The sequence below is a fragment of the Myodes glareolus genome, chromosome X (assembly GCF_982192425.1).
Source record: "Myodes glareolus chromosome X, mMyoGla1.1, whole genome shotgun sequence".
In the NCBI taxonomy this organism is placed as follows: Eukaryota; Metazoa; Chordata; class Mammalia; order Rodentia; family Cricetidae; genus Myodes; species Myodes glareolus.
In genome coordinates, this window is record NC_142053.1 from 149028327 (window position 1) to 149049174 (window position 20848).

General features: G+C 58.0%; 1 protein-coding gene across 6 annotated transcripts in view; it reads left to right on the top strand.

Annotated features, from left to right (window-relative positions):
• LOC148117563 (uncharacterized) overlaps positions 1-20848 on the top strand; it is a 220465-nt gene that overhangs the window by 79581 nt on the left and 120036 nt on the right. Inside the window, exons 1-4 of one of the 6 annotated variants that reach the window (XR_015737058.1) lie at positions 17612-17758; positions 18012-18092; positions 18719-18832; positions 18918-19222. The exons of 2 other annotated variants lie outside the window; for them this stretch is intronic. The gene's annotated coding sequence lies outside the window, so the exon portion shown is untranslated. Of the gene's footprint in view, positions 1-17611; positions 17759-18011; positions 18093-18718; positions 19223-20848 lie in introns of those variants that run through there. 3 more of the 6 variants (XR_015737049.1, XR_015737052.1, XR_015737054.1) reach the window with 3 other exon arrangements.

Below are 20848 nucleotides of genomic sequence, written 5' to 3' on the forward strand. Positions count from 1 at the left end.
TTTAAAAATTCCTAAAAATTCCTGTCTTTGAAAATAAGGGGTGAGGGTCTGTCAAGGATGTGGTCAAGGGTCTGGAGAATCTTTTTTTAGGTAGATACCCGCTCCCAACATGAAATCCAGACCAGGGGAGGCCCTTAAACAGACCTAGGAGCTGAGGGGACAGAGCAACTGCCAGGCCTGCATGGCTGCGTCTCTAATTTTCAAAAATTCCTAAAAATTCCTGTAGTTGAAAATAAGGGGTGAGGGTCGCTCGAGGACGTAGTCAAGGGTCTGGAGAATCTTTTTTTAGGTAGAGACCCGCTACCAACGTGAAATCCAGACCAGGGGAGGCCCTTAAACAGGCCTAGGAGCTGTGAGGGGAGAGCAGCTGCCAGGGCTACAGGGCTGCGTCTCTAATTTTCAAAAATTCCTAAAAATTCCTGTCTTTGAAACTAAGGGGAGAGGGTCGCTCCAGGACGTAGTCAAGGGTCTGGACCATGTTTTTTTAGGTAGATACTCGCTACCAACATGAAATCCAGACCAGGGGAGTCACTGAAACAGACCTAGGAGCTGGGGGGACAGAGCAGCTGCCATTAGAGACCTCCAACCTAAGCAATGATGTCAGGGCAGAATCCTCCCCGAGCTGAGGTTCCTGAGCGTGGTCCCCCGGGTGAGAGACAGGGGGGACCCGGCCAGACCCTTTGGAGGAGGCTAAACTCGTCCTGAGACCCAGAATCCTAGAGAGCTGACTGCAGATTCCCAGAGCTCCCCGGCTGCTGGCAGCCTGGACCCAGACAGACAGGCAGGCCAGGGCCCCCCGTGTTCTCCCTGAAGGGGCAGGGCCTGCAGGGGTTCCGGGGACTCCTGATGGAAGACTCGGTCTGCAGGGAGACGTGAAACGGATTTTATGTAGAAAGACGGTGGATGGAGGGAGACAGAAAAGCTGTTCTTGGAGATCCCGCGGCCGGTGGGGTCCTCTCCGGGGACCTGGGCTGAGCGCAGAGGGCCCCGGGGGCTCCCGGAGGAGCTGCCTGGGACGTGGGGGGCCGCTGTCCGGCCCCGTCCGTCTCCCTGCACCCTCAGCTGCCGCCTTCCCCGCTCTGCCGTCCGGATTTCTGTGTCCGGAGGACCCTTCTCCTCTCCAGACCCTTCCTGGACCAGACCCCAGCTCAGAAATCAAAGCCAATCCCAGAAGAGACAGAGGCCCCCAGCCTCCCCTGGCCAGAGATCCAGGAGTCCTGGGGACCTAGAGAGCACAGACGGGCCCCCCTCCAGACAGAAAGTGGGTTCCTTTTCGTGTCTACTCCAAAATAGTGGATGTCTGTGTGGTCCTGATGGGATAACTATAAATCCTGATGGTCTGTGTGGCTATCTCCTGGACCAGATCTCTCTAAAAAACCACATGGGAGGGATTCTCAGGCAGGGAGGGCTGGTGAACGTCTCCCCAGCACAGCCACGAGGTTCCCTGACTTCCCAGCCCAGAGAGAAAATTAAATGAAATTAAATTAAATTAAATTAAATGAAATCCCCGGGTCCCTGCCTGCCCTGCTCACTCAGGTGTGGGCTGCAGCCAGACACGGAGGCCCTGAGGCCCAGCATTCAGAAGCCAGAGGACCCCAAAGAGACAGAGGACTTCCTTTTCAACATGAAAGTCAATGATTTGGAGAGATTTCGGGGACCCCATGTCTCCCAACCCCTCCTCTGGCTCTGTCTCCCGATGGGAGCGCAGAGGGGATTTTGAAAACTGGTGAAAAATCCCACGATGGACGTGGACATGATCAATGGCGGTGTTTTTTCTAGATTTTGAACACGCAGACCCGCCCGCGGGCCTCAGCCTGTCAGCCTCTGCCCGTCAGCGAGGGAGGCCGCAGGCTGCCTCAGCCATTACCATTTCCTTTGTCGGCCCGGGGCGGCGGCGGCTCAGCGACCTCGGCTTGGGATCCGCCCGGCGGGAGGGGGAGGGGCAGGGGAGAGCGGCCGGTCCGCCTTTCTCATTTTCAAAAATTCCTAAAAATTCCTGTCTTTGAAAATCAGGGGTGAGGGTCTGTCCAGGATGTGGTCCAGGAACTGGAGAATCTTTTTTTAGGTAGATACCCGCTACCAACGTGACATCCAGAGCAGGGGAGGCAGTGAAACAGGCCTAGGAGCTGTGGAGGGAGAGCGGCTGCCAGGCCTGCAGGGCTGCGTTTCTAATTTTCAAAAATTCCTAAAAATTCCTGTCGTTGAAACTAAGGCGTGAGGGTCGCTCCAGGACGTAGTCAAGGGTCTGGAGAATCTTTTTTTAGGTAGATACCCGCGACCAACGTGAAATCCACACCAGGGGAGGCCCTTAAACAGGCCTAGGAGCTGTGGGGAGACAGCAGCTGCCAGGCCTGCAGATCTGCGTTCCTCATTTTTAAAAATTCTTAAAAATTCCTGTAGTTGAAAATAAGGGGTGAGGGTCGCTCCAGGACGTGGTCAAGGGTCTGGACAATCTTTTTTGACATAGATGTCCACTCCCAGCATGAAATCAAGACCAGGATAGTCTTTAAAACAGGCCTAGAGGCTGAGAGTAGAGCAGCTGCCAGATCAGCCAGGCCTGCTGCGGATCCGCGTTTCTCATTTTTAAAAAATTCTTAAAAATTCCTGTTTTGAAACTAAGGGGTGGGGGTCGCTCCAGGACGTGGTCAAGGGTCTGGAGAATCTTTTTTGACATAGATACCCACGACCACAATTAAATCCAGACCAGGGGAGCCGCTTAAACAGGCCTAGGAGCTGAGGGGACAGAGCAGCTGCCCTCAGAGACCTCCGACCCAAACCATGATGTCAGGGCCGAATCCTCCCCGAGCTGAGGTTCCTGAACGTGGTCCCCCATGGTAGAGACAGGAGGGGACCCGGCCAGACCCTGTTGAGGAGGCTAAACTCGTCCTGAGACCCCAAATCCTCGAAAGCTGACTGCAGATTCCCAGAGATCCTCTGCTGCTGGCTGCCTGGACCCAGCTGCTGAGTGCTGGGTGCTTGGGGCTGAGTCCTTGCTGGGTGCAGAGTACTAAGTGCTCAATCCATCCTAACAATAAATCAAATAAAAGAAATAAGTGCTAGGTGCTGAGTGCTGAGTGATAAGTCGATCCATAAAATAAAATAAAGGATGGCTAGGTGTTGAGTGCTGGGTGCTGAGGAGACAGGCCCCAAGCCTCCCCTGGCCGGAGATCTAGGAGTATCTCATGGCTCACCTAGATGAATAAAGATCTTTTAGTTAGTCTTAGGCCTGGAAGGCTGGTGAACGTCTCACCCACACAGACACAGACACGAGGTTCCCTGACTTCACTGCCATGAGATGAAATGAAATGAAATGAAATGAAATCCCAGGGTCCCCGCCTGCCCTGCTCCCTCCTCTGTGGGCTGCAGCAGCTCTAGACGGAGGCCTCAGGCCCCTCGTTCGGGAGCCCGGAGAAGCCAGAGGACAGAGAACGTCCTGGAATCCAGTGTCCTAGACAGGAAAAGAAGGAGAGAGTCGGTGTGTGGACACCGGGGAGGCCCCAGGTCCCCCCACCCCTGCTCTGGCTCTGCCCGTCCAGCCGGGCGAGGTGCGGTTCCCCGACATCCCCACCAGAGGGCGAGGCCGGCCGGCCGCCCCGACCGAGGGGAGCGCGGAGCGGGGGGAGGGGGGGATTTTTCAAACGGGTTAAACATCCAGGGATGGAACGTGGACACGATCCACGGCTCCGTCGTGGGGAGATGGATCCACGCAGCCCCGCGGCGGGGCCTCGGCCGGCCGGCCGCACCCATCCCCGTCGCCTGGGGGAGCGCGGGGCGGCGGCGGCGGCGGCGGCGGTTGGGGATCCGCCTGGCGGGAGGGGGAGGGCAGGGGACAGGCGGCCGATCCGCGGTGCTCGTGTTTAAAAAATTCTTCAAAAAATTCCTGTCCCCCCAACAGCACTCAGCAGAGAGGACCCGGCACCCAGAAGCCGGCCCGGGAGACTCAGCCCCCTTCCCTGCCCTCAGACAGACCCCCTAGTTCATCACATTAAATTTAATGGAATTTCATAAAACGCCCTGGGTCCTGGCCCTGCCCTTCCCGGCCCTCAGAGAGGCTGCTAGTTCATCCAATACATGAAATAAAATGAAAGAGCAGCTCTGGGACCCTGCCCTGCCCTCAGAGAGGCTGCTACTTCATAAAATAAAATTAAATAAAATGAAATACAAGCCCTGGGTCCCTGCCCTGCCCTCAGAGAGGCTGCTAGTTCATACAATAAAATTCAAGGAGAGTCAATACAAGCTCTCGGCCCTGCCCTGCCCTCAGAGAGGCTGCTACTTCATAAAATAAAATTAAATAATATTAAATAAAATACCTGGGGCCCTGTCCTGCCCTCAGAGAGGCTGCTAGTTCAAAAAAGAAATGAAATAAAATGAAATACAAGCTCTGGGACCCTGCCCTGCCCTCAGAGAGGCTGCTAGTTCGTACAATAAAATGAAATAAAATGAAAGACAAGCCCTGGGGCCCTGCCCTGCCCTCAGAGAGGCTGTTTGTTACTTCATAAAATAAAATGAAATAATATTCCATTAAATCCCTGGGGCCCTGCCCTGCCCGGCTATCTATCCAGCCCCTCCATGACCCCTAGAAGCCCAGGCAGGAGGACCCGATGGCTGCCAGGCAGAGTGGTGCTTCTACCAGAACCGCTGGAGAAGGCCTGACCCTGGCTGGCGACCCGGCCCTGAGACCCTAGCAAGCCAGCGCCTGGGCACAGACGCCGGGCAGCCTGTGTGTGTGTGAGTGTGTGTGTGTGTGAGTGTGTGTGTGTGTGTGAGTGTGAGTGTGTGTGTGAGTGTGTGTGTGTGTGAGTGTGAGTGTGTGTGTGTGTGTGTGAGTGTGAGTGTGTGTGTGAGTGTGTGTGTGTGTGTGTGTGAGTGTGTGTGTGAGTGTGTGAGTGTGTGAGTGTGAGTGTGTGTGTGTCCAGAGGACCCGGGTGCCTCTCTGGGAGGGAGGGAGGGGGGCTGAGCCACAGGCAGAGGCCCCCAGGGACTCAGCACCCAGCCCTCAGCCTCCAGAGAAGGGCTCAGTGCTGGGTGCTGAGTGCTGAGTGCTCAGTCCAAGTCAAAAGTGCTCAGTGCTGAGGGTGTGTGTGTGTGTCCAGAGGAACCGGGTGGATCTCTGGGAGGGGGGCTGAGCCACAGGCAGAGGTCCCCAAGAGAGGATGGGGGCTGCCAGAGAAGGGCAGAGTGCTGAGGCCTGAGTGCTGAGGGCTCAGTCTCAGCCATAAGTGCCGACGGCTGACTGCTCAGTGCTGAGGGCTAAGTCCTATGGGCTGAGTCCTGAGTGCTGAGGCCTGAGTAGGAGGGCCAAGGACGGAAGGATGACCGCTAAGTGGTGAGGGCTGAGTGCTGAGGGTGAAGGGCCCGGTCCTGGGTGCTGAGTCCTGTCTACGAGTGCCAAGGACGGACTGCTGCCCGCTAAGTGCTGAGTGCTGAGGGCTAAGTGCTGAGGGCTGAGCTTGAAGCGCTAGGTTCTTCCACTTCAGGCCGGCTACCCAGCCTGGAGACCCCGAGGAAGCCAGCCCAGAGGACCCAGCACCCAGTCCAGGGGACCCAGCACCCAGAGAAAGGCCCAGGGCACCCCAGGGACCGGCAGACTCAGCCTGCAGACGGCTCAGTGGTTAGCGCTCAGGGCTGAGGGGTCGGGGCTGAGGGCTGAGTCCTGGGTAGGAGGGCCAAGGACTGCCTGCTGCCCGCTAGGTGGTGGGTGCTGCTGAGGGCTGAGGGTGAAGGGCTCGGTGCAGACGGCTCAGTGGTTAGTGCTCGGTGCTGAGTGCTGAGTCTCGAGTGCTGAGGGCTACGTTCTACCAGAACTAAGCCCATAGACATCTCGATAGAGTTATCTAGCCCACGGTTAGAGAGATGGGTGGACAGAGACCCCTCCTCCTCCTCCTCCTCCTCCTCCTTCGTGGACGGATGGGGAAGAGGACAGGCAGGCCGCCCTGGCTGGCTACCCAGCCTGGAGACCCTGAGACAGCCAGCTAGAGGACCCGGCACCCGGCCCAGAGGACCCAGCACCCAGCTCTCAGCCTCCAGAGCGAGGCCCGGGGGACAGCAGGGACCGGCAGACTCCGTCTGCAGACGCCCGGGCAGGCTGCCAGGCCCGGATGTCTCCTAAAAATCCCACTGGCTGGCGTGGTGAACGTCTCACAGGCGCAGACTCACACACTCACAGACGCGGACACGGGGTCCCCCGCCCTTCCCGGCCTTCGGGGAGACCGCGATTCCATAGACTAAAATGAAATGATATTTATGAAAAGCCCTGGGTCCCTTCCCCGCCCTCAGGGAGAGACCGCGATGTCATAGAATAAAATTCAATGAAATGTATGAAAAGCCATGGAGCCCTGCTCTGCCCTTCCCCGCCCTCAGGGAGAGACCGCTATGTCATCCGAGAAAATTCTATGACATGAAATAAAAGCGCTGGGTCCCTGCCCTGCGCTGCCCTGCCAGCTCCTCCACCCTGAGGACTGAGTCCCAGCTCCGCTCCCTCCACCGGGCACCCGCCGGGGACCCCGTGTCTAGGACGGGAACGGGGGGACGGGAGGGAGGGACCGCGGGGGCCCGGGCTGGGGGGGGGGATTCCCGTCTCCTCCTTCTCCTGAGAGAGTGGGGTTCATCGCGGGCTCGGGGCGGGCGGAGGAGGGGGAGAGAGCGCGGCGGGCGCGGTCTGTGGGCCCGGGACGGGCGGACACGGAGCTGCAGGGCAGAGGCTGCTGGGTGCTGAGGCTTCTCTGCACGATGCTGCTGAGTGCTTGTGCTGGGTGCTGAGCCCCCCAAGAAAGACTGAGCTCTGAATGCCAGGTGCAGAGCCTTCCAGGGAGCCATCGGGGTGCTGAGGGCTGAGTCCTGGCTGAGTGTGGGGTGCCGAGTCCCCCGCAGAGATGCTGAGCGCTGAGGGCTAGGGACTGAGGGATACGTGGGGGAGGCTGAGGGCTGGGGGCTGAGTACTAAGGGATAAGTCAATCCATAAAATACAATAAAGAAGTGCTAGGTGCTGAGTGCTGGGTGTTTGGTGCTGAGTCCTTGCTGGGAGCTGGCTGCTGAGTTGAGTCCCCCCCGAGAAGATGCTGAGCTCTGAGTGCTAGGTGCCGAGTCCTCCGTGGAGGAGGCTGCGTGCTGGGTGCTGAGTCCCACAATAAGATGCTGAACTCTGAGTGCCAGGGGTCTTCCGTGGAGGATGCCGGGTGCTGATGGCTGACTCCCCCAGGAAGATGCTGAGCGCTGAGTGCTAGGTGCTGAGTCCCCCAATAAGATGCTGAACTCTGAGTGCCAGGGGTCTTCCGTGGAGGATGCCGGGTGCTGATGGCTGACTCCCCCAGGAAGATGCTGAGCGCTGAGTGCTAGGTGCTCAGTCCCCCCATAAGATCCTGAACTCTGAGTGCCAGGGGTCTTTCGTGGAGGATGCTGGGTGCTGCGTGCTGGGTGCTGAGTCCCCCAAGAAGATGCTGAGCTCTGACTGCTAGGTGCTGAGGGATACGTGGGGGATGCTGAGTGCTGGGTGCTGCACCGAATGCCAGGTGCAAAGTCTTCCGTGGAGCCATCTGGGTGCTGAGTGCTCAGTCCTGGCTGAGTGCTGGGTGCTGAGTCCCCCGAAGAGATGCTGAGCGCTGAGCGCTAGGGACTGAGGGATACGTGGGGGAGGCTGGGTGCTGGGGGCTGCAGGCTCTGGCTAGGGACTCGGGCGGCAGCGCCAGCGGTCCGCGGACCACGGCTTCTCTCTCGCCCGTCCCCTCGCCCGCGGACCCACACGCAGCCGCGCGGGGCGGCCCTGGCACCCGGGTGCGCGCCGCGGACCCCAGCGACCCCGGGCAGCGCTGCCTGGCTCCGCGCGGGCCGGCGGGGGAGCGGGAGCCTCCGAGTCCGCCGGGCACGGCTGGGGACGGACGGGGAGAGGCTGCCCCGCGTGCCCTCTTCACACACACACACACACGTATTTATTGAGAAATATTGAGTATTTATTGAGAAATAAAAGCCGTCTTGGGAAATAAAGCAGCCGGTTGACCCACGAAGGGACCTCGGCTGAGCACAGAGGGCCCCGGGGGATCCTGGCAGGGCTGTCTGTGAGGTGGGGGGCAGCTGTCCTGAGGGTCTGGACGGCTCTCTCGGGGACCAGAGAGATAAAGAAAATCCAGGGGAGGGATTCTCAGGCAGGGAAGGCAGGGGGACGTCTCCCCAGCACAGACACAGACACGAGGTTCCCTGACTTCCCCGCCCTGAGAGAAAATTAAATTAAATTAAATTAAATTAAATTAAATTAAATTAAATTTTAAAGCCCCTAGTCCCTGCTTGCCCTGCTCACTCAGGTGGGGACTGCAGCTTAAACGGAGGCCTGAGGCCCCGCATTCGGGAGCCCAGAGCAGCCAGAGGACCCCAAAGAGACCGAGCGCTTCCTTTTCCAAATCAAAGGGTCCTCAGACAGGACATAAAGTCCGTGTTGGGACCTGGGGGATCCCCGGTCTCTCCCAACTCCCCCTCCGGCCCTGTCTTTCCAGGCAGGGGAGGTGCGGGTCCCCGCCAGCTCCACCAGAGGGCGCGCTGTAGGGGGGAGGGAGGGAGGCCGGCCGCCCCGAGGGGAGTTTTCAAACGGATCCAAAGATCCCGCGAGGAACCGGGACACGATCCACGGCGGTGGTGGATGTTTGGATGTTTCAAACGCAGACCCCAGCCTGTCAGCCCCCGCCCGTCAGCCACGCCGGCCTCAGGCCGCAGCCGCCATTAGCATCGCCTTTGTCACCGAGAGGCGGCGGCGGCGGCTGGGGATCGGCCCGATGGGAGGGGCAGGGAAACGCCTGCGGATCGGCGTGTCTCATTTTTAAAAATTTTTTAAAATTCCTGTGTTTGAAAATCAGGGGCGGGGGTCGCTCCAGGACGTGGTCCAGGCGCTGGAGAATCTTTTTACAGAGAGAGACCCCCTCCCAAACCTGCCCTTGGCGAGCCAGAGGCGGCGGCGGCAGCGGCTTGGCATCTGCCTGCTGGGAGGGGGCCGGGAAACGCCTGCAGCTCGGCGTTTCTCATGGTTTAAAAAATGTTTAAACATCCCTGGCGCTTGGAAAAGGATGGTGAGGTTCTCTCGAGGCCGGGGTCCGTGGAGAGAATGAACCAGGGGGACAAACCTGCCCTGCCCTGCCCTGCCCTGCCCTCAGAGAGGCCGCTACTTCATGAAATAAAATGAAAGAAAATGAAATAAGAGTGTGGGGGCTTCCAGAGGAGGGCTGAGTGCTAGGGGCTGAGTGCTGAGTGCTCAGTCCAAGTCATCAGTGCTGAGTGCTGAGTCCTATAGGCTGACTCCTGAGGCCTGAGTGCTGAGACCCTGAGGAAGCCAGCACAGAGGACCCAGCACCCAGCCCAGAGGACCAGCAGACTCAGTGTGCAGACTGCTCAGTGGTCAGTGCTGAGTGCTGAGTCCTGTGTGTGTGTGAGAGAGAGTGCTAAGTATGGACGGCTGCCTGCCAAGCGGTTAGTGCTGCTGAGTGCTGAGGGTGAAGGGCTCAGTGCTGAGTGCTAAGTGGTTAGTGCTAAGTACTGAGTGCTGAGGCCTGAGTCTTGAGTGCTGAGTGCTAAGTGCTGATTTCTAAGGGGTGAGCACTGAGTCCTGACTGCTGAGTGCTATGTGCTGAGTGCTAAGTGCTGATATCTAAGCGGTGAGCACTGAGTCCTGAGTGCTGAGGGCTAAGTCCTACCAGAACTCCTTCCAGGAAGAGCCCATAGCTAGATCGATGGATGGACAGAGACCTCTCCTCCTCCTTCGTGGACAGATGGGGAAGAGGACAGGCCACCCTGGCTGGCTACCCAGCTTTGAGACCCTGAGAAAGCGAGCGAGAGGACCCAGCACCCAGCACCCAGCCCAGAGGACTCTGCACCCAGCACTCAGCATCCAGAGCGAGGCCCGGGGAGCACCAGGGACCGGCAGACTCCGTCTGCAGACGCCTGGGCACGCTGCCAGGCCCGGATTTTTCCTAAAAATCCCACAGGCTGGCGTGGTGAACGTCTCACAAGCGCAGACAGACTCAAACTCACAGACACGGACACGGGGTCCCCGGCCCTTCCCGGCCTTCGGGGAGACCGCGATGACATCAAATAAAATGAAATTAAATGTATTAAAAGCCCTGGGACCCTGTCCTGCCCTTCCCCACCCTCAGGGAGACCGCTATTTCCTAAAATAAAATGACATGAAAGGAAATAAAAAGCCCTGGGTCCCTGCTGAACTTGAAAAGGATCAACGGTTCTGTATTTTTTGGATTTTTAAAACGCAGACACCCAGGCCTCAGCCTGTCAGCCTCAGCCTGTCAGCGAGGCCGGCCGCAGGCTGCCGGAGCCATTAACATTTCCTTTGTCAGCCCGGGGCGGCGGCGGCTCAGCGACCTCGGCTTGGAATCCGCCCGGCGGGAGGGGGAGGGGCAGGGGAGAGCGGCCGGTCCGCCTTTCTCATTTTTAAAAATTCCTAAAAATTCCTGTCTTTGAAAATAAGGGGTGAGAGTCTGTCAAGGATGTGGTCAAGGAACTGGAGAATCTTTTTTTAGGTAGATACCCGCTCCCAACGTGAAATCCACACCAGGGGAGGCCGTGAAACAGACCTAGGAGCTGTGGGGAGACAGCAGCTGCCAGGGCTGCAGATCTGCGTTCCTCATTTTTAAAAATTCTTAAAAATTCCTGTCTTTGAAATGAAGGGGTGGGGGTCGCTCCAGGACGTGGTCAAGGGTCTGGAGAATCTTTTTTGACATAGATACCCACTCCCAGCATGAAATCAAGACCAGGATAGGCTTTAAAACAGGCCTAGACGCTGAGGGTAGAGCAGCTGCCAGATCAGCCAGGGCTGCTGCGGATCCGCGTTTCTCATTTTTAAAAAATTCTTAAAAATTCCAGTTTTGAAAATAAGGTGTCTGGGTCCCTCCAGGACGTGGTCAAGGGTCTGGACAATCTTTTTTGACATAGATACCCACGACCACCATGAAATCAAGACCAGGATAGGCTTCAAAACAGGCCTAGACGCTGAGGGTAGAGCAGCTGCCAGATCAGCCAGGGCTGCTGCGGATCTGCGTTTCTCATTTTTAAAAAATTCTTAAAAATTCCTGATTTGAAAATAAGGGCTGGGGGTCTCTCCAGGACGTGGTCAAGGATGTGGACCATCTTTTTTTAGGTAGATACCCACTCCCATCGTGAAATCCACACCAGGGGAGGCCCTTAAACAGACGTAGGAACTGGGGGGACAGAGCAACTGCCAGGCCTGCATGGCCTGCGTCTCTAATTTTCAAAAATTCCTAAAAATTCCTGTCGTTGAAACTAAGGGGTGAGGGTCGCTCCAGGACGTGGTCAAGGGTCTGGACCGTCTTTTTTTAGGTAGATACCCGCTCCCAACATGAAATCCAGACCAGGGGAGGCACTGAAACAGGCCTAGGAGCTGTGAGGGGAGAGCAGCTGCCAGATCTGCCAGGGCTGCGTTTCTCATTTTTAAAAATTCTTAAAAATTCCTGCATTTGAAAATAAGGGGTGAGGGTCCCTCCAGGACCTGGTCAAGGGTCTGGAGAATCTTTTTTGACATAGATACCCACTCCCACCCTGAAATCCACACCAGGGGAGCCGCTTACACAGGCCTAGGAGCTGAGGGGACAGAGCAGCTGCCATTAGAAACCTGAGTTTCTAGGTTTCTAGCACTCTAGCTGAGTGCTGGGGGCTGAGTGCTGAGTGCTCAGTCCAAGTCATCAGTGCTGAGTGCTAAGTCCTATAGGCTGACTCCTGAGGCCTGAGTGCTGAGACCCTGAGGAAGCCAGCACAGCTGACCCAGCACCCAGCCCAGAGGACCAGCAGACTCCGTGTGCAGACGGCTGAGTGGTCAGTGCTGAGTGCTGAGTCCTGTGTGTGTGTGAGAGAGTGCTAAGTATGGACGGCTGCCTGCCAAGTGGTTAGTGCTGCTGAGTGCTGAGGGTTAAGGGCTCAGTGCCGAGTGCTGAGTCCTCAGTGCTAAGTGGTGAGTGCTAAGTACTGAGGGCTGAGTCCTAAGTGCTCAGTGGTTAGTGCTAAGTACTGAGGGCTGAGGCCTGAGTGCTCAGTGGTTAGTGCTGAGTGCTGAGTCCTGTGTGTGTGTGTGTCAGACAGGGCTGTGCCCGCGCTAACGGACACCGGGAGGGAGGGAGGGAGGGAGGGGGACGGGGCTGACGTCACAGCGGACCCCCTCGCCCCCCCCCCCGCCGCAGAGGACGCCGGTCCCGGGCCCCGCCCGTCTGTAGTCCTGGGCTGGGCCCGCGGCGGCCATCTTGGTAGTCCGGGGAAACTGAGAAAACTCGGGAAAAACTCGGCTTGGGCGCTCAGAGACGCCGCGTTGGGGCCGATTGGGGACTCCGCGCGCCCGGCCTGCCGCGGCGGCCCCGCCCCCCGCCCCCGGGCGGCCGAGCCGAGCCCGGGACCCCGCCCCGCGGGCGTGGCGAGCAGAGCGGAGCGGAGCGGGGCCGCGCGGGCGCCGGCGCCCGGGGGCGGGGGGAGGGGCGGCGGCCGGCGGCCGGGAGCGGGGGGAGGGGCGGCGGGGACGCCCGCCGGGACCGGGGCCCCGAGAGCGGCGCGGCGGAGGCCGGAAACGGAACTGGGCGGGCGGGGGGAAGGGGGCCGGAGCTGCCGCCGGCGGGCGGGCGGGCGGGGCGTGTGTGCGAGGGGAGCCGCGGCGGCGGGCGGCCATGTGCCTGCCTGCGCGAGCGCGTGTGTGGGAGACGGGGACAGAGACGCGGCGGCGTGCAGACCCGGGACGGGGAGCGCACGCGGGCGGGCGGGCGGGCGAGCAGGCGGGATTTCTAGCTCCGGGGTGGGGAAGCGGAGCCCGGATTCCCGGTCATTTATTGGATTTTCCCCGCTCTTCTCTTCCAGGCGGACACGTGGAGCCCGGCCGCCCAGCCAAGCCGCGGGAGCAGCGAGAACGGAACCGGAGCCGGGATCCCGGGACATTTACTGCCCTTTCCCCACTCTTCTCTTCCAGGCGGACACGTGGATCCCAGCCGCCCAGCCAAGCCGCGGGAGCAGCGAGAACGGAACCGGAGCCGGGATCCCGGGACATTTACTGCACTTTCCCCACTTTTCCCTTTCAGGCGGACACGTGGAGCCCGGCCGAGCAGCGAGAACGGAACCGGAGCCGGGATCCCGGGACATTTACTGCACTTTCCCCACTCTTCTCTTCCAGGCGGACACGTGGAGCCCTCCCAGCCGCCCGGCCGCGCCGCGGGAGCAGCGGGAACGGAACCGGAGCCTGGATCCCGGGATCCCGGGCGCCCACGTGGTGGCCCCGGCGGGTCCCGATCGTCCCCCTTTCTCTCTCTCCCACAGGCTCCTGCACGCGCGTGTGTGTCTGCGTGGGACAGACAGAGACAGAAACTGCTGCGGCTCGGCCCTCCCTCGCGTCTCCCCAGCGTCCGCGGCGGGCTTTGGGGATTTCTAACACGCCCCGAACCCCGGCTTTTGGCTCTTTCTCCGTTCCCCCTTCTTCTCTTCCAGGCGGACACGTGGAGCCCGGCCGCCCGGCCGCCCGGCCGCGGGAGCAGCGAGAACGGAACCGGAGCTGGGACTGGGGAAGCCTGGATCCCGGGCGCCCACGTGGTGGCCCCGGCGGGTCCCGATCGTCCCCCTTTGTCTCTCTCCACGCTCGGCCCCGGCTTTTGGCTCATTCTCCGTTCCCCCTTCTTCTCTTCCAGGATCCCGGCCGCCACGTGGACAGCCTGGGGACCCGGGAGAGACGTGAGAGAGTGTGTGAGTGGGAGAGATTCGGGATTTTCGGGATTTTTCCAGTGTGCGAGTGGGAGAGAATCGGGATTTTCGCGATTTTTCCAGTGTGCGAGTGGGAGAGAATCGGGATTTTCGCGATTTTTCCAGTGTGTGAGTGGGAGAGATTCGGGATTTTCGGGATTTTTCCTGTGTGTGAGTGGGAGAGATTCGGGATTTTCGGGATTTTTCCTGTGTGTGAGTGGGAGAGATTCGGGATTTTCGTGATTTTTCCACTGACTCCTCTAATAAAGTTGCCTTGTTTTCACTCGATCTGCGCTTCGAACCCGGTTCCTCCGGACCAAAAAGAAGGGTTGCTAGCCGGCAGAGCCACCGCGGCCTGGATGGAGAGCAGCCTGCTGCTGGCGTTCTTAGCTTTTATCTCGGCCCCAGCAGCCTAAAAGGCAGGAGGCTTGGGATTCGAACCCAGGTCCTCTGGATCTAAAAAGAGGGGTGCTAGCCGGTAGAGCCACCGCAGCTTAGGTGGGGAGCAGCCTGCAGCTGGCGTTCTTAGCTTTTATCTCGGCCCCAGAAGCCTAAAAGGCAGGAGGCTTGGGATTCGAACCCAGGTCCTCTGGATCTAAAAAGAGGGCTGCTAGCCGGTAGAGCCACCGCAGCTTAGGTGGGGAGCAGCCCGCTGCTGGCGTTCTTAGCTTTAAACTCTGTCCCAGCAGCCTAAAAGGCAGGGGACCCGGGTCTCGAACCCGGGTCCTCAGGACCAAAAAGTGGGTTATTTCACCCACTGAGCCACCACGTGAGTACGAGGTAGTGGTGTTCAGTGGGCACTGATAGCTCTTAGTGTCTCACTCCCAGACTAGCAAAATAGATGGGACCCGGGTCTCGAACCCGGGTCCTCAGGACCAAAAAGTGGGTTATTTCACCCACTGAGCCACCACGTGAGCACTGGTTAGTGGTGTTCAGTGGGCACTGATAGCTCTCAGTGTCTCACTCCCAGCCAGGCAAAATAGATTGGGACCTGGGTCTCGAACCCGGGTCCCCGGGTCCAAAAAGTGGGTTACTTAACCCACTGAGCCACCACGTGAGTACTAGGTAGTGTTGTTCAGTGGGCACTGATAGCTCTCAGTGTCTCACTCCCAGTCCAGCAAAATAGATGGGACCCGGGTCTCGAACCCGGGTCCTCAGGACCAAAAAGAGGGTTATTTCACCCACTGAGCCACCACGTGAGTACTAGGTAGTGTTGTTCAGTGGGCACTGATAGCTCTCAGTGTCTCACTCCCAGACCAGCAAAATAGATGGGACCCGGGTCTCGAACCCGGGTCCCCGGGTTCAAAAAGTGGGTTACTTAAACCACTAAGCCACCACGTGAGTACTAGGTAGTGATGTTCAGTGGGCACTGATAGCTCTCAGTGTCTGACTCCCAGCCAGGCAAAATAGGTGGGACCCGGGTCTCGAACCCGGTTCCTTAGGATCAAAATAAGTGGTGGCTTAGACCACTGAGCCACCGGCTCAGCTCTGGTTAGTGATGTTCAGTGGGCACTGATAACTCTCAGTGTCTCACTCCCAGACCAGCAAAATAGGTGGGACCCGGGTCTCGAACCCGGGACCTTGGGAGCAAAATAAGTGGTGGCTTAGACCACTGAGCCACCAGCTCAGCTCTAGTTACTGTTGTTCAGTGGGCACTGATAGCTCTCAGTGTCTGACTCCCAGACCAGCAAAATAGATGGGACCCGGGTCTCGAACCCGGGTCCTCAGAATCAAAAACTAGGTTACTTAACCCACTGAGCCACAGACTCAGCTCTGGTTAGTGTTGTTCAGTGGGCACTGATAACTCTCAGTGTCTCACTCCCAGACCAGTAAAATTGATGGCACCTGGGTCTCGAACCCGGGTCCTCAGGATCAAAATAAGTGGTGGCTTAGACCACTGAGCCACCGGCTCAGCTCTAGTTACTGTTGTTCAGTGGGCACTGATAGCTCTCAGTGTCTGACTCCCAGACCAGTAAAATAGATGGGACCCGGGTCTCGAACCCGGGTCCTCGGGATCAAAAAGTAGGTTACTTAAACCACTGAGCCACCGGGCCAGGCATACTGTAGAGAGGTCAGAGGACTCTGATAACCTCTCCCCGACCTACCAGTCTCAAGCAAAACAGTAGGACCCAGGTCTCGAACCCGGGTCCTCGTGATCAAAACAATAGGGACTTAACCCACTGAGCCACCGGGCCAGGCATACTGTAGAGAGGTCAGAGGACTCTGATAACCTCTCCCCGACCTACCAGTCTCAAGCAAAACAGTAGGACCCAGGTCTCGAACCCGGGTCCTCGGGGACAAAAGGAGGGTGGCTTAGCCCACTGAGCCACCAGGCCAGACATACTGTGTAGAGGTCAGAGGACGCTGATAACCTCTCCCCGACCTACCAGTCTCAAGCAAAACAGTAGGACCCAGGACTCGAACCCGGGTCCTCAGGACCAAAACAATAGGGACTTAACCCACTGAGCCACCGGGCCAGGCATACTGTGTAGAGGTCAGAGTACGCTGATAACCTCTCCCCGACCTACCAGTCTCAAGTAAAACAGTAGGACCCAGGACTCGAACCCGGGTCCTCGGGGACAAAAGGAGGGTGGCTTAGCCCACTGAGCCACCAGGTCAGCTGTACTGTATAAGGGTCAGAGGACGCTGATAACCTCTCCCCGACCTCCCAGCCAAGCAAAACTAGGGACTCGAACCCGGGTCCTAGGGATCAAAAGAAGGGGTACCTAACCCACTGAGCCACCGGGCCAGCTTTACTGTACATGGTTCAGAGGACACTGATAGCTTCTCCCCGCCCTCCCTCCCGGGCCCCACACACACACAGGGAGCCAATGTGTCCCCCACACAGAGAGAGCGAGAAGACCCAGACAGAGAGTAGGGTTGGCAGGACTTAGGGTTCGGTGTGGGCTAGGGTTGGGGCGCAGCTAGGGCTCAGGCGGAGCTAGGGTTCGCTGTGGGCTAGGGTTGGGGCGCAGCTAGGGCTCAGGCGGAGCTAGGGTTCGCTGTGGGCTAGGGTTGGGGCGCAGCTAGGGCTCAGGCGGAGCTAGGGTTCGCTGTGAGCTAGGGTTGGGGCGCAGCTAGGGCTCAGGCCGAGCTAGGGTTGGCAGGACTTAGGGTTCGCTGTGGGCTAGGGTTGGGGCGCAGCTAGGGCTCAGGCGGAGCTAGGGTTCGCTGTGGGCTAGGGTTGGGGCGCAGCTAGGGCTCAGGCGGAGCTAGGGTTCGCTGTGGGCTAGGGTTGGGGCGCAGCTAGGGCTCAGGCGGAGCTAGGGTTCGCTGTGGGCTAGGGTTGGGGCGCAGCTAGGGCTCAGGCGGAGCTAGGGTTCGCTGTGGGCTAGGGTTGGGGCGCAGCTAGGGCTCAGGTGGAGCTAGGGTTCGCGCGGGGCTAGGGTTGGGGCGCAGCTAGGGCTCAGGCGGAGCTAGGGTTCGCGCGGGGCTAGGGTTGGGGCGCAGCTAGGGCTCAGGCGGGGCTAGGGTTCGCTGTGTGCTAGGGTTCGCGCGGGGCTAGGGTTCGCGCGGGGCTAGGGCTCAGGCGGAGCTAGGGTTCCCGGGACCTAGGGTTCGCGCGGGGCTAGGGCTCACGCGGAGCTAGGGTTCCCGGCAGTTAGGGTTCGTGCGGGGCTAGGGCTCAGGCGGAGCTAGGGTTCCCGGGACCTAGGGTTCGCGCGGGGCTAGGGCTCACGCGGAGCTAGGGTTCCCGGCAGTTAGGGTTCGCGCGGGGCTAGGGCTCAGGCCGAGCTAGGGTTCCCGGCAGTTAGGGTTCGCGCGGGCGGGGCTAGGGCTCAGGCCGAGCCAGGGTTCCCAGCCGCCGCTTCTAGGGCGGGTCCGGACGCCGGCTGCGGACTCTGAGCCGGCAGCGCGGCGGACTACGTCTCCCATGAGCCTCCGCGGCCGCCGCCCGTTTCCCGCGCTCGGGCCTGGCGGGAGCCGGCCGCCATGCTTGAAGTCCGTGTGGGAGAAGTCGGGGCGAACCTGGTGAAATTGGCGAAATTGGCCGCGGTGGGGCTCGTGGGAAGCGATCGTGAGGACGGAAGGGCAGGGGAGAGAGGTAGGTGCGGCGGGAGCGCGCGCGCGCGGGTCCGGGGAGCGAGCCGGGGAGGGAGCGGGAGACGCAGACGGGAGCCGGGGAAAATCGGGGAAAAACAACGGGGCAAAACGGGGATCCCGTGTGTCTGTGGGAGGCAGAGATCGCTCGCGGGCGGCAGGCAGAGGATCGCTGACTCCCCCGCCCCCGTGGGAGCCGACAGCCGCGAGCCCCGGCTTCCCCGCCGCTCACCGAGCCCCGCTCTTGTCGTCTCCAGGCAGACGCGGCAGCCCCGAGAGATCCGTGTTGGACAGCGCCCGCCGGGACCCGGAGAGACTGACTGCACAAAACAGCCCGTGTGAGTGCCAGAGACTCGTCGTTCCTGAGATTTCTCACTGTCTGTCTTAAACTGCTCTTGAAATAAAACGATTGCCTTGCTCTTGCCGTGTCTGCACGCTCACCCGCACGCAACAGGACCCAGCCATAAGGGTCCTGTTCGAAAAAATTTTTAAAAGTGTAGGGGACCCCCGTCAAAACTTTTTTTTTTTTTTTTTTTTTTTTTTTTTTTTTTTTTCCGATTAATTATGCAGCGATATGCCAACGTCACTATCGTTTCCGCATAGAGATCACGTCTAGATGCCTGGCAACAGGCGCAAGCGGGATTCCAACCTGCGACCTTGGCACCAGGCACTCAGCGTTAGGCGCTCCTACTGCTCTGAGCCACGGCTCGAGCTGCTGACAGCCACCTTCGAATTTCTGAGACTTATAGGCTAAAGCGGGCTGACGGTTTGGCAAAAGAGACCTGGGCGGGTGGGGGGGGGAGAAGAGCAGCCAGGGACCCGGCAGGGGGTGTGTCTGTGTCTGTGTCTGTGTGAGAGAGAGCAGACGGGCGGGGCTGCTGTCACTGCAGAGCTGGGGATTCTGTCTCCTGACCCAGAACTCAGATGTATGTTCCTCATAAAAGCTGCTTTCTCTCCGTTTCAGAGACTGCTTCACAGTTCCAGCCACAGCACCCAGCCGTCTGGACGGAGGACTCAGCACCCAGCACTCTGAATGGAGGACCCAGCACTCAGCACCCAGCACCCAGCACTGAATCAGGTCATGGGCACATTCTCCTCTGACTGGCTGTTTTAAAACCTGACAGGGACCTGGACAGAGCCACTGATTTCTTTCTCATCCACAGACACTCACTCCTCTGCAGCCAGCAGTCGTTATTCTGCCCGGAGGACTCAGCACCCAGCACCCAGCCATCTCAATGGAGGACTCAGCACCCAGCACTCAGCACCCAGGACCCAGCAGAGAGGACTCAGCACCCAGCACCTGCCTGCCTGGGGAACAGCACACACTCGCTCTGCAGACCCCCCCAGGCAGCAGCTTCCACACAGGCTGCCTGCTGGCCTCCCTGGATGTCAGCCTGTCATCCCTGAGACTCACCCCTGAGACTCAGTCTTGTTGCTCATAGAACATTAAATTCTTATTTTATTGAAAGCTCTTTTTCATTTCATAAAATCTCTGCAGGAAACCATGAAGGCCTGGAGTCCTATTTCAGGCCTGAGGGTGATGGAAATAGGTAACATCATGAAAAAGGAGGGAAGATCCTTTAAAACATGGTCAAAATCATTTGAAAAGTAGCTAAAATCATTAACAAAGAGGCAGAATCATTCTAAAATGTGGCCAATCATTTTTTAAAATGGCAAAAATCATTTAAGAAATAGGGAGAATCATTAAAAATCAGGGAATATCATTTAAGAAATAGGGAAAATAATTTTAAAAGGAGGGAAAATAGTTAAACGTTGGGGAAGAAGTTTTAAAAATAGGAAAAATCATTTAAGAAATGGGGAATATAGGTTTAGGCACGGGGAATATAATTTTAAAAATAGGGAAAATAGTGAGACATGCAGGAAGATCATTTAAAAATAGAGGAAAATAAGGGAATAGAATTTTAAAAATAGAGGAAATAATTAAAAATAGGGAGAATCATTTTTAAAATGGCGAAAATCATTTAAAAATCACGGAAAAGAATTAAAAATTAGGGAAGATCATGGAAGACCTGGGGAAACTCATTAAAGATCAAGGAAGGTGATTGGGAACCTAGGGAAAATAATTTAAAAAATAGGGAAAAGAATTAAAAGATAGGGGATATCATTTTAACATGGGTGAAATAATTTTTAAAATGGCCAAAATCACTTCAGAAATGGGGAAAATCATTAAACATCAGGGAGGATGATTGGGAACCTAGGGAAAACATTTTAAAAAATAGGGAAAATAATTAAAAGATAGGGAATATCATTTAGGACATGGGGAAAATCAATAAAAATCAGGGAAGGTGATTGGGAACCTAGGGAACATAATTTGAAACATAGGGAAAAGAATTAAACATAGGGGATACCATTGAAGACATGGGGAAAATCATTATAAATCCGGGAATGTCATTTAAGAAATAGGTAAAATCATTAAAAAAATAGTGAGTATCATTGAGAGATAGGAAAAATCATGTAAGTCCTAGGGAAAATAATTTTAAAAATAGGCCAAATCATGAAACATTGGGGAAGTTCCTTTAAACCTAGGAGGACTCAGCGCCCAGCACTCGGGGACGGTTTTGGTACAGGCACGGAGGACTCAGCGCCCAGCACCTGGTTACAGGCACGGAGGACTCAGCTCCCAGCACCCTCCCTCCCCGGAGGACTCAGCACTCAGCACTCAGCAACCAGGCCGGTCGAGCCGTTGGCCCTGGGCGCTGACTGGCTCCGTTCATTTCTCCCATAGCCCAGAAGCAGCGAGGTCGACCAGTTGTCCCGTTCAGCGGCCTCGGCGGGGTTTGGGGCCTCGAACCCCGGCCCCCGGCGGGGCTGGGCGGAGGGGAGGGCGACGGAGGAGCCTGCACAGGGCACCTGGGGACGGGGACGGGGACGGGGACGGGGGACTCAGCGCCCAGCACCCGGGGACGATTTGTGTACAGGCAGGCAGGACTCAGCGCCCAGCACCCTCCCTCCACAGAGGACTCAGCACTCAGCACTCAGCAGCCAGGCCGGTCGAGCAGTTGGCCCTGGGCGCTGACTGGCTCCGCTCATTTCTCCCATAGCCCAGAAGCAGCGAGGTCGACCAGTTGTCCCG